Genomic DNA, 12243 nt, shown 5'->3' on the forward strand with positions numbered 1-12243 from the left:
CAATACACAGCTGCTGATAGGGTGCCTTTGAGCCAGACCTTTGCCCCCTTGTGCTGCCTGATTGCTGTGAGAAGAAAAGATGGAATTTGAGTCAGTTTGTTTCATTGCCTCAATATCTGAGCTGTGGTAGTTATTACAAACCATATACTATGCTGAATAAAATGTCCTGTCATGCTTTCAACTTATTTGACACAAAGTAATATAAATGGTTGGAGTGAAAAATATCCCTAGAAAAAATACAAATATCCCTGTTAGAAGTGATCTGAAGTAAAATAGTAACAAGTGAAACATAATTAGTTTTTGGTTTATTTTTGTCATTTTTTTGCTTCGATAGTGTCACTTGGCAGAAAGCTGTATCATATGAGAATTAAAACAAGATAATATGCCAGTGTCCCCGCCTTAATCTCTTTGCCTACTGTCGCCATATCTTAACTCTTTACCTCGGCCCACCCCTCTTAACATTTGCACTTAACATTACTTTATGACCTTAATCCCTTGCTTGCATGTCTTGTTTTCCAGGAATATTTGTCCTTGATTTTTTTTTCCAACACCAACCCAGCCTTTTTGATAAAAAAGGTGGGATCAGACAGTCCAAGGTCAACTAGTTTGTTGATTTGAAAGCTGGGTTTTTGAAAGTCAAGCTGTCTTGTAACTTTGCTGTTATTCAGGACTTTTCCATGTCCCGATGATTTTATAACCACGACATATTTTTTGATTCCAAATGAATGTGCTTTAATTAGACTTTCAAGATGTGCTCACTTAATACAATGGGTAAGCGATGCCACTCAGATCAGAGACGCCTCTCCAACTAGATATCCAAAGACATTTTTAAAATATTTTATGTTATCAACGCTGTTCAAATGTAGCATAAACAAAGACTTTAAAGGACAGGCTTTGTTTGTGCATTCGATCAACTGTAATACATTTTCTACCACATTTAGAGATTGATGGACATTTTTCTGGAACCGCTTTTCACATTTCACTCTTCACAAATGCTGCCATATGTTTTGAATGGAAATTTTGTGGAGGGATCGGAAAGAGTTTACATGTCTGCACTGTCCAATAACCCCAGAGAAGCTACACGGATAAATAGTTAATAGCCAAATGATGCTAAATTATTACAACCTTGCACAGGACCTTGCAGGTGTTAGCACTCACTAGAGGAGCTGTGAATCCTTACAGGTGGTACAAGGGCTGGCATTTCACAAACACATGCTGCAACAGTTGTGAAGAGTGAGGTGTCACAGTTTCACCTTTGCAACATGTCTCTCTCTTGACGTACAGACCCCACCACTTCAGGTGTTACAGGGTGCTCTCAGCTTCTCTGTCGACATGAAAAGATCCAAAGAATGACATTAATTTAGTCAAAGATGTTAGCAACATCTCTGTTGTGGAACAATATGTTGTGGTCCAACAACATGAACTTTAACTTGTTACATTTCAAAACAATAAGTTTGGGAGGACAGAAGATAGATAGAAAGAAAACCACTATAGCAACATCTCTGAATGAGTTTAGTTCAAACTCATTTTGTGCTTTCTCTCCAAATGCTGCCATAGAATCTTTCCCCCAAAAAAGAACAAAGACAAGAAACAAACACACCAAGATTCGTCACTGCACAGTTTTCATAAATGTTCTGTGAAAAAATCCCACACATCTCTGGTCTTGATTACTTAATTTACTTAATTGTCTGGATGACCATCTAATGCTTATTGATCTGCAATGGCTTTTGATGTTTCAGGTGATCTGTTTTTTTTTTTTCAATGTTCATTCTCTCTTTTTTTCTTTTTACAATTGCTTAGTTTAGCATTTTCTGCTGAGGTTGCTCTTTGAAAAGTACTCTTTAAATGTTGCCTGACTTTTTTCTTTAAAAGGTACTTACACATTTGGAGAAAAAAAAACAAACAAACAAGAAAAGTACATTAAAACTAATCACATTAGGAACAGCTGATTTGAACCGGAACACATAATCTGTCTTAAATTTACCCTCTTTAATCAAACACCTGCACAATGGGGTTTCAAACTATAAATTCTTACACTCCTTGGTCATTTTGCCACTGCACCCACTTAATGTGGCAGCATTGCTTCTCTAATAGCAACTTGTTTATTTGTGGAAGTGATGGCAAACCCATACTGTCCCTTCAACCTGGCACATTAGATTAATGTCTGCCCTCCCTGCTGCCATGCCAGTCAGTTCAACAGAAGCAGAGGGATCGGCGCCCACCCACAAACACACATGTAAACACCACGAGCGACAGACAGAGCCACAGCCGCTCCTCTCTAAAGAGACCCAGATGATGACACAGGACGAGAGCGCTGGTGACAGTTTTTCCAGCGACTCAACATGAGCAATACAATGGAGTGTGTTCAGCCAGAGGGCTGAGAGGACAGATGTGAGAGAAATTGAGATGTTTTGTACACAAAGTGCCCAATGCAGATTTCTGCTCTATCTACTGCGATGTAAAAGAGATAGAGCCCTTCTCTGCGCTGCTGGTCCGGATGTATGAGAGGAAGTATTTGGATGACTGTTTCGTAACATGGTTAGGGTAGAAGGTGGAAACAGTGCATACACAACTATTTTTGTTCAATCTGCTTTATGCATGAAGTAGAAGCTTGCTGTAAATCTTGACAAGCTGTAATCTTACTAAAATATTGAGATATTTCACCAAATTTCAAGAGCGAGATGTAACATGTTTGTCTGAGTCTTTGTCTTCTGCAAAAGTTAAAATAGAATTCAAGTAATAATTGAACTGTTCTGTTCAATTATTAATGTAATCTTTTTAGGTGAGAAATAAATAAACTATGTATATTGACTACTCCACAGTAGAGAATGTTCAATGGCACGTGTGAGGCCAGCACAGACACCCTAATCCCTCCCCCATAACACTCAGTGTCAATATGCAACGTAGTATTTGGAAGTGGACACAGGTCCCAGAGGTGAAGCTGGTTGGACAGATCACCATCTGGATGCCATAGGGTCTGGCCATCTCCAACAATGTTATAAGTTGTACAGTAAAATTGGGGCCTGGGTTTCCATGAGACCACGGAGATGAAGAACCCTATTTAAACCACCCATCACTGCATGAGTGATGGTGATGGAGAGGACATAGGGAAGTATTCAAAGATGTGGAGAGAAGGATCGATGTTATAGATCCCAAATGCTATGATTGATAGGACAAAGTCTTAGATTAAAAACCTGGCAAGGATCTTGGACTTGGTACTCCAAAACCTTGTGTGGCTCAGAGACATCATGTGTATAAATGACACACATTTTGTGTGCAGTTACAGAATGGAGTTAACTGCTTAGGATTTCAGTGACAGAGGAAGTCAGTGATGGATGGTATTTCTTTGCACAACTCACCATCTTTGGTTACATAACCAGAAAAATTATTCTTTTATATGCTTTCACTTTTGTCCAACAGGTAAACAAAGCATCATAGAAAAGACAGAACCCAGAACCTCATTTTTTTTAAACATGTTGCTGGTTTGGGACTTTGACCCAAATGATGCATATAGAAGAGTTAGAGTTCTGCTCTGCTCCTTGGTTCTAGTTAAAAAAGGAACTCCAAATGTTTTACCATTTGGCATGCTTTCATTATAATGTAATGCACTTCAAACTCCCTTGATGCTGAAAAGCTCTGCACAAATAGACTTGATTAACATACCATTAAAAGTTTAGACAATTTTATGCACCCATACTATTTGCAAAAAGTTAGGGATGCTTCCTTCTTGACCTAACATTATTACACACCAGGGCATAAAGTGAGATTCATAAGGAGATGAATGTACAGAGTACAGACCTCAGTATGACAGAAACATATAATCTTTTGGTAATATATGTTACAGAATACTTATTTGTGTTCAGAACATATTGTTTGAATAAAGAGCAATTATCAGAGTGCAGATGCTTTGTTCTGATGTTTATCATCCAAGATATGCTAGTAGTCTTAAAATGATAAATGTCGTGTCCCATACGGAACAATAGTAATAAAGTTATTTTATATCTTTGCTGACTGAGACATGTTATTGCTGGAGCCCGCAAACATGATTTAACTTCATAATTAGCTGTTTGCTGACATACCTAAGCTCAAGAGTCAAGAGCATCGAGGATGAAGAGCTGCAATCACAGAGTGCTTGAGGTAGAGGCGAGACTGATTTACATTTCCTGCCCTTCATCTCCCCTTTGTTTCTCAGAATGTACACCCATGACAGCTGTTGTTTGGACTGAACTTTTTCCAACATGCGCTTTTGAAAGCGATAGAAGAACGATTGGACAGTCCAGAGATTTTGTATTGCTCACCATCAGCATTCTTACCAGAACTTAATGGTTTATTTGTCATCCCACTGACATCTCAGACCTCGGAGAAAGGTCGGCAGTCTATCATATCATATTATATCTCTGCTTTCTCAGTATTGACACCGGTGTTTTGGAGGAGGGGGATGCTGGTTTCTTTCTTGCAAGGCAGCTGAAAGTGGAAAGCATTTTTCACTCAGCTCCAACAGTTAGTCACTAGGGAGATGAAATAATGATAAAACAACACAGCAAGATGTGATGATTTTTACGAACCATGAATACATAGGGAAATTGGTTCATCTTTTCCTTTTCCTTCTGAGGTCCTGCGTGCTTCTTCTCCCCGAATAATATAATGTATTTCAACAGGAGTGTAAATGTTTGGTTTTGGTCTCAGCCACGTTCAATCCCTTTTCACTGTCAGTTTGAGGCTATGAGATATTTCCACAGGAGTTCTGTAATCTACTCTGAGTCCTGCCGCGCGTGTGACGGACTCCTCTCGTTCTGACTCGCTTCTCCATAAGCCCACGTGTGTTTGAGTGTGCCCTTCCCTCTTCTCCTCAGCAGCAAACTGTGCATGCCAAAGTGTTGACAAGAGAAGAAAAAAGTGAGTAGGGGCTGGGGAGAGAAACTCTCCTTAGGCCAGGACCTTCCTGTGTTTTGAGATACTGATGAGACGAGCATGTGAGGTTGAGCCTGCAATTAAGATTCGACTCGACCGACTGACTCTGACGGCTCAATGGAGTAAGTATAAGACTGCTGGTGATAAATAGCCCGCATCACCGTCCACATCCTTCCAGTGTAACCTGGACATTAATTACACCACTTGGTATTGTGCTGTCATCAATATCCATCTGAGCTGCAGCGCAAATGAATGAGAGTGTACATGTGCATGTGAATTTGCTGAATGCATCAATCGCAGCAAGTAAACAGGGAAGTGCTTGCACTGCAAAAAGTAGAATGATTTCATCATTTAAAGAAACCACAAGCACAGTTGTGTCCAAAGTTTGTCCTACATACTCAAAATCAGCATGTTTACGCTACCATAGGCCATAGTTTGTTTCCTTTTTTTATTAAAAATACAAATACAAAATTCATTTAGATTTAATTTGATTCTTAGCTGTTCATTAATGAACTATACAGTGTTTGCTCAGAATAAAATTTCCATGGTATTTTTCTAGAAAGCTTTATCAGTCAAAACTCAGCAACAATAATATTTGGTATCACTATATTCATTCTTATATCTGAATCAGCAAAGCACCATAAAACCAAGAATGTATGGATGGGAAGATAAACAGATGTTTAGCTACTAGGAACAAGTCTTATTAAGTCTCAAAAGGATAAAGATACTACGTATCGTTTTGCATCGTGAGATTAGTGTATTGCTACAGTCCTACTACATTCTGTGTTTAAAAAAGAGCTAATAAAATGTGGAATTTAATAAATGAATCTATTTAATGAGACTGCCAGTTTTTACAGTGCACTAGTGTGTCATACAACACAGAAGCTACAGTATGTACTACTTTTTAAAGTTCAGAAAAAAAAAATCCCACAAGCTATACCATAACTCAGCAACCTTCCCAAAGTTGACAGTGAGAAGGAAGCGAGCACCTAAAGTGACTTTGGTTGGAAAACTCACACCAGCTGGCCTGTCAGTTAACCTGCACCTTTATCTTTGCTCCTTGTCCCTGAAACCTTTACTGTACTGCCGTGGAAAAAAAAACGAAACTCTGATGTATGTTTTTCTCTTAATTAATTTTAGGATCAGTTGAGAGCCAGCACTGGTGTGTCTCAATAAATAAAATGGCTATCAGAGCTGCACACACCGATTTTATTTATGCTCTGAAGATCATGATAAATGAATTCCAAACTTTTTATCACTGTCATATAGTCATATATCCTTTAATATTCAAATGATAAAACAATCAAGCAAGGTGCAATTACATTTTCTGTGTCCATAATTGTAATCTAATATTTTTCTATAACACATTTCGATTTAATTTCAACACTCATTCGCCCATGCCAGGAGTTTAACAAATATAATACATTGGGCTGTTAAATGAGATTAAGTTTTAGAGCATGTTTCCTAGTCATCCAATCAAAGTGCTTTACATTGGAGTCATACTGACACAGTTACATACACAAATCATATTATCACCTATTTAAAATAATGGCCCAAGTCATTTTTTGGCAAAAGGGATTTTATTTTTAAAAATCATCTTTCAACATCAACATATGATATTGAATCAAACTCTTGACCTGATAATATTTTCCCACTGTGCCTTACAAAAACTTTCTTTATCTTTTCCCCCTGCAAGAAATGTTCTTGTCCAGTCATTTGTGGTCATTGCATGGATTTTCTCCTAGAACTCAATAAAGCCATTCCAAAACTTTTGTCTAGTGAAAAGATTATTTTGTGTGTTTGAACTTACTATGCTCATTGCCAAGTTCAGTCTGACGAAAAGATTCCACAGATCACAACTTTGCCTTTCCTGTGTTTCACTGTTATTTTTGTGGTAATTTTTTTCTGTGTTAGACAAATTTTTAGAATTTCATTCCAGCTCCAACTGTATGCTTTCAAATTATTGCACATTCTTCATGAAGATTTCAAGAGATTTAAGTCTTTCAGAGTTACAATTGAACTCTTTGTATCCTCTCTAACCGAATGTCATTCTGCACTTCATGCTGACATTATGTACTGTATTCCATTTTCTGTATTCTGTTCAATTTGGACATTTCACCTATGATTTGGATTACTGTGTGTATTGTGGTTTGAAAAATGTTTGGAAAACCTACTAGAACTATAAAAACTTTGAGTTTAATCTTGGGTGCCATGAGAAATTAAAGTATTTCTCCAACATGTATGAACAAATGAAGACAACCCTCTCTGCTTTTGATGAAAAAATGACATTATAACATGATGTAAAGCTCAAAAAAGTCAATTTTACATCATACTGCTCCTTTTAAAGGATGGTAGCCTTGCACTTTAATTTAATTTAAATTTAAATTTGGAGGTTAAGTCACATCTCCAGTTATAATGCTGGTCTTGAGAACACTTTAGACGAGTTTTTTTTTTTATTTTAGTTTGGAGTCCTAATTTAAAAAGTTAACCAGTAAACCATTATTAAACCTGCTTTAGTTTTATGTTTATGACTTGAGTATAATTGATGTTGACCTGTTTACAAAGGAAAATACCCCAGCTAAAAAAGAAATTATCTAATCTGACTTTCTTTTAACTGCTAGAAAGCAATGGTTTCCTGATGTTATTCAATTATATTCTCAATTTGTGGTTATTTTAATATTTCCATTTGGCTTGTCATTCAACTTTGATGTTTTTCCACAAGTAATGCCACTGCAAGCTATTTATTGAGCTTGCAGTCCCCAGAGACAAAAAAAAAAAAAAAAAGGTGTGTCTGTGAATGACTGCGTGTTTGTGTCTGTGTGTATTTGTGTGTGTTTGTCAGGGTGAGCCAAGACGCTATTTGTCAAGATTTAAACATGACAGAAATGCACACAAAAGCACTAGCTTAGCAAAGTGCTAATCAACCTTAATAAGGTTTTAGAGTTATGAGGCATCAAGATCAAGCAAAACACAATCCCCTGACATCATCAACTTTCAGTGGCTGGACTGACAAACAGCAAGAAGTCATTAAATATAGCTTGAAGTCATCAGGAAGGACAAATGTTTCTGGAAGCAAATTAATATCACTTAGGGTATTAATTAAGGGGATTATTTGATTAAAAAAGGTAAAATTCTTACATTAAATTTGAAGTAATGGGTTATTTTTTGAGTTTGTCAGGTGGTTTCTTAGACTTGGACATAATCAGTTCAATAGAATAGTTAAGGTCATCTCATAATCCTTTAAAGCATATGTCCAACTTTTAAATACTTTTTTTAGCCTTTGTTTTGATTTCTTGCTCTCTTGGTAATGTGCAGCACGATCTTTTAATATTACTTGCAGCTAGCAAAATTTAAGAATGCATCTGGAATCACTTTTATGAGACATAGTCCAGCAATGGCAATTTCCTTGATTGGAATCCAAGAAAAAGATAGTTTACATTTTATCTCTTCACCTTAGGGATACTGCTTTAGACAGAAGTAACCAGATCAGTTTGACCATCAAATAGTTGAAACAAGACAACACAAAGTCTGCTTTTGTCTCAAACTAAAACCTATCCTTATGCTTTTGCTTTTTTAACAAGCCATGCAGGTCACTGAAATAAAAGTCCGGGGACAGGAATATGCCCTTTTGTCAGAGAAGCAGCAAATGCTTTGTCTTCCTGGCTATATTTATGAGATCTCATTATTTTCTTTTCCTGTCCTGTCACTTAGTATTAGGTTTCTTCCGCTCAGTACACACAGGAACAGCTCCAGTCTTGAAACCAAGCCAGGCTCCTCTGAAAGAAATGCATTTCAATAACAAAAGGGATATATCGTTATAGATTGGCGGTTTAGTACCGTAAAAATATAATTGATTTTGCTCAGACTCCTAAATCTTTTTACTGTTGCTGAACTGGAATGGGAATCCAGATAAAATGGGCCACTTATAACAACCCAAATGGCTCTGGGTTCTTTTTTCTTTTTTTTTTTTTTGAGTCCCTCCCCTCATAATTTTGCAAAATTAAATTACAAAGCATTGTGCTCCCCTGCATTATGTAGAGCTGGATACGTGCTGCATTAATTCATGCATGAAAGCATTGCTGGTGCTGTTGAAAAATTCCACTGATTCCAGACGCCAGAATCCACCGTGGTATTATTCATTAAGACAAGTGAAACGTTGGGAGTCTGCAAGTGTATCTCAAAACAGGGCCGACCATATGTTTAGTGTCAATATGACTTCACGGTTGCCCATGTGGAAAATAGCTTGGGGCCACAGAATGCTTACTTGCACAGTGCTGTATTTAGATAAATAATCTTGAACTGTGAAAAATGAAATAGGAAATGAGGCCCATGTCTAAAAAAAAAAATCCCATCTTGCATTTGACTAATTGCAACAGAGAATAAGGATAGTAAATGGCTGATTATTAGGAACTTTTCTTCTTTTTTTTTTCTTCTTCTTTTATTTTGGAAAGGGAATAGTTGTCTGATTGTTTTCAATGCCCTTGGTGATTCTCCAATGACTGGCCTGGCATGAAATTGGCAGACACACAGAGCTGAGCGGAGACTGAAGAAGAAGAAGGCAAGAAAATAATGTGCGAACGAGAACAGATATAACTGTGGGTAAAATGTCCAAAAGTAAAGGAATGGTGTGCAAGAGAGCTGAAATGATGAAAAGAGGAGGTAGATAATTTGAGGTCCGCTGGGTTTCCTTCCAGCCAAATACACTCTAGAAAGTCTTGTAAGAAAAAAAAAAGAAAGAAAGAAAAACAAAAAAAAAAAACCTGAAGTACAATGTGAGTCACCTGAAGCCTTTTAGTTGAAGTTGGGTACGGTGAAGTTTCTCATTAACGATTTTGCACCAAGCATATGTTATAAGATAATAAATGTATTACATTTTTACTCCTGGCTCTTTGATGGTGCCGCCATTAATTAAAAAAGTGAATTTAAGTTTTGCAATTGAGATCTTATTTTCATCTCTTTCAGATAACTTCAATTAGAATAAGCTTACCAAATAAGTATTTTATAACTTCTGTTTGATTTCCACTTTAGGGCCTATTAAGACTCAATCATTATATCACCCACTACTCCTCAATAAGTCTACGAGAAAAATTGTGAAAACTTTTCACCTCACGATGGAGAAAAACTTCAAGAAACCATGAAGGTCACCAGGTCCGTTTTTCAGTTTGCACTCATCGGACAATTTTCTGGTATCAGGTTAGACTCCAAGTTGCTGTCAGAACTGCCGTAATTTTTGGTGACATAGATTTGGCAAGATGTCGGAAACATTCGTCAGCGTGTGGTTCATATTGAAATGATAACATCGTGCAGCTTCCATGATGCTAATCTCCCGCTCTGCCACGTCCCAAAGGTGTTCCACTCGATCGATTATTTTAGAAACCCATTTAAGATGATCTCGCTTTGTGATAAAATGCATTAACTTTCTGGAAGTATCCATCAGAAGGCAGGTACACAGTGGTAAGAAAGAGATAGGCATGAACAGCAGCAACACTCGGATGGCTGGTGGCTGGATTCTGGAGAAAAAATCTTATCCATGGCACATGACCGCTCTGCTGGACTTTTAATACAAGGAAAGATAAATAATGTTTTCGCCAAATTGCACTGTCTCAACATAGCAATTGAAGTTCAAAGTCACTCAATTGTATTTTCCTCCTCACTTTGAGGCCCAGTTTGGACTCAGCAAATTGTCTTCAGCATATCTACTTGTTGAAATGATTTACATTACTGACAAATAATTCGCTCTTTTCACTATGTATTTTAACAAGCAACTAAAAAGGTATAACTATCAGACTAACCGATGAGCGTTTGTGCCTGAAGTGTGCCTCTTGTAGTTGCTGAGCTAAGAAGAAACGTTTCACTTCAAAAGCAACGTTTGCCTGAATGTTATTGTAGAAGAGGGCAAAAATAAAATTACATAACCGACATTTGAGCTGGCGTTACTTTTTATGTACTACCTTGCTTTAGCTCTGTAACTGTATTCTAGGAATTTAGAAGCATAGCACTGTAAAAATCTGATAAGCATTGCTTTAAAAAGACAGTCGTGTTTGTTCCACATTTACAGTTTAGTGTTATTGTAGTCATTATCTACTATAGAAGGGAGGGCATTTGTTTGGTTTTGCTGAAGAATTTATTTTCAAATTGGCAAACAAAAGCCACTATAATGAAAGTGTCCTCCAGTTTATTCAAAAGACTATTACAACTTGCAAAATGCAAAAGTGAGCTCCACTGGAGAGTTTATTTGCAGTCCCTACTGCAGAATTTGTGTTTGTGAGGCTGCTAGACGGCTTTAATCATTTGTGCTCCCCATAATCCTGATTTTTATGGAAATTGTAGAGACAGCAACTTAGGGGTAAAATTAGATTTGGCCTTAGTAGCAATTACACAGATCCTGTCCTATAAGCTAACTGGTATAAAGCTTGAAACTCAAGGATGCCTCCATTTAGAGGGGATCGATGTGGGCAAAGTAGCGATTGATTTTCTACGGTGAAAGAATATTTTAACCATTAATACTCAGATGAACAGTTTTAATGTAAAAACATAACTCCAAAATGCCTTTAGAGCATTTCTTGTTAGTTTTAGTGGCCCACTAAATCGCTCTTCTAGAGTGAGACTCACAGTGAAAGTCCTCCCAACCTTGAATCTCTGTTGTTCTATATTTATTCAGTGATTGCTTCGGAGCATCAATATATCTGTACTTAAGGTGAAGAGGAAGAACATCAATTAGACGGAACAAATCAGTGAAAGTAACGTCTGATCTTGCAGGACATAAATCCTGCTGTCCAAGTGTTTTGAGAAAGGGATTGTAAACAGAAAATTGAAGGTGCTTACAAATGTTCAATAATCAGTATAAAAGTATTACAATTTGCATCTATGCATTGTTTCCGTCAGCTTATTTGGCTCTTTTCAGAGAGGCAATTTATCATTTTTTTTGCATGGCTCACAGATATTGTTATAGGTCATAATAACCCTCTGAGCAGCATCCATTTGACCCCTCCAGGGACTTTGGGAGGATTACAGCTCAGATATTTAATTTGACGTACTACTGTCAACTACAGTGATACTAAACGTTATGGTGAGATCTAAACAGCTCTCTGAGACCTGTGGGAAGAAGACTGAAGCAGCTTGTGATTCTCTTCAGAGTTTCAAAGAGTTTTCAAAAGAATTTGAAAACTTTTCAAACAGTTTTTTCACTGTTTGAAAAACTGTCTACAAGAGGTCAACATCCAAAAACAACTGCCAACATGCAAAGGTTTGGCTGTCCCAGCAAATTTACCACAAGATGATAAAAAAAAATCTCCAAAATTGATTAGGCGGTAGGATGACCCTAAGCTAGAA

This window comes from Poeciliopsis prolifica, unplaced genomic scaffold (genome assembly GCF_027474105.1).
Source record: "Poeciliopsis prolifica strain line A6 unplaced genomic scaffold, Auburn_PproV2 SCAFFOLD058, whole genome shotgun sequence".
In the NCBI taxonomy this organism is placed as follows: domain Eukaryota; kingdom Metazoa; phylum Chordata; class Actinopteri; order Cyprinodontiformes; family Poeciliidae; genus Poeciliopsis; species Poeciliopsis prolifica.